The sequence below is a fragment of the Poecilia latipinna genome, unplaced genomic scaffold, assembly GCF_001443285.1.
Source record: "Poecilia latipinna isolate Pla-1442-1.1 unplaced genomic scaffold, P_latipinna-1.0 Scaffold1856, whole genome shotgun sequence".
In the NCBI taxonomy this organism is placed as follows: Eukaryota; Metazoa; Chordata; class Actinopteri; order Cyprinodontiformes; family Poeciliidae; genus Poecilia; species Poecilia latipinna.
The window spans coordinates 88,649-89,910 of NW_015114472.1; the positions used below are offsets into that span (position 1 = coordinate 88,649).

The 1,262-nt window shown below is 37.7% G+C and overlaps 1 long non-coding RNA gene across 1 annotated transcript in view; it reads left to right on the top strand.

The window, feature by feature from the left end:
- LOC106934777 (uncharacterized) overlaps positions 1 to 1,262 on the top strand; it is a 29,285-nt gene extending 28,023 nt beyond the window's left edge. The window contains exon 2 of the long non-coding RNA XR_001421762.1: positions 1,206 to 1,262. This is a non-coding gene — a long non-coding RNA (uncharacterized LOC106934777). The remainder of the gene's footprint in view (positions 1 to 1,205) is intronic.

Here is a 1,262-nt window from a genome sequence, read left to right on the forward strand (position 1 = left end):
CCTAATTTAGACATATTCTAATATATATCTAATTTTTTTTTTTTAAAGTTGCATACTGCAGCTTTAAGTAGAAGTTCTGTGTGACAGTTCACTGTCCGGTGGAGGTTGAGCGGCGCTACGTCTGAAATATTACTACCAGTAGCGGCGGTTCAAGAGCGAGAGCAAAACCAGCGTCTTACACCGTTAGCTCGAAGACTTAAATTATTTTTTGGGATTTTTGTTTAGCTTTCTGACTGTGATGCTAATCTGGGTGAGTGTTGGTAGTTGTGTGCTGCTTTACCTGTTGTCTGGCTGCTCTGGATCTCCTTTTTTCCTTCAGTGGGCCTTGATGTACGCAAACTCCATCAACTGCTTGTTTTTTACATGTCATATTAGATTCGGTTTGTTGATATATTTTGACCCACTTCACCCCCGAGGTAATTTTCTGCCGCAACACGCAAATGTCCCCACTCACTCTCAGAGAATTATAGTTCCACACAACAGGATTTTTTGCCGCCTGCTTGCGCAGTGCGAAGGAAAGAGGAGATCAGCTGCACACGCAGGATGCAAAGTGAGATCAATGTGAAAGCTTTTGATGATCGGCCACAAGAGACGTGACCGGCAATCACTGATCATACACTTTTTCACAGAAATCAGTCAATTATTATTGGTGGCTGATCGATTGGCACACCTCTAATTTAAGCCAATCTACACTATTTCTCTGTCATATGATCACAATCAGGTTCCAATGTAATCCCTTTAAAACACAACTCAGACCATGTTATTTAAATTAAATTTCAATTGACTTATTGATTTTACAAAATGATATGTCAGTTTACAACAAATGTCATCTCAAGGTACTTTACAAAACAACAAAACCAGTTTATGTACAGAAATATCTAATTAATTAAATTGTACAGATATATCTCTAAGTCAGCTACATCTGTTCCAGTTGATCATCGTTATCAACAATACAGTCAGGGTCAGTTTTTTCAATTTGATTAAAATGTTTTCTATGTAAGGAATATTGTAAATATTGGCCGATTGTAAAGTGGACATTTCTTTTTTAAATTCACAGAATAATTAGAGCGGTAAAGGCAGTAGCAGCTCAGCGCCTCCAGGAAGTTGTCCTAGTTAAACTGAAATGATGATTACTCACTTGCTGAAAGTTTTCCTAAGAACAAATAATTTCAAAACTAGAACCTTTCTTGTTTTTCTCTTCACAGATCTAAATGGATAAAACGTCCCGCAAAATTTCGAACCAGGACATAAACCCCTGCTTA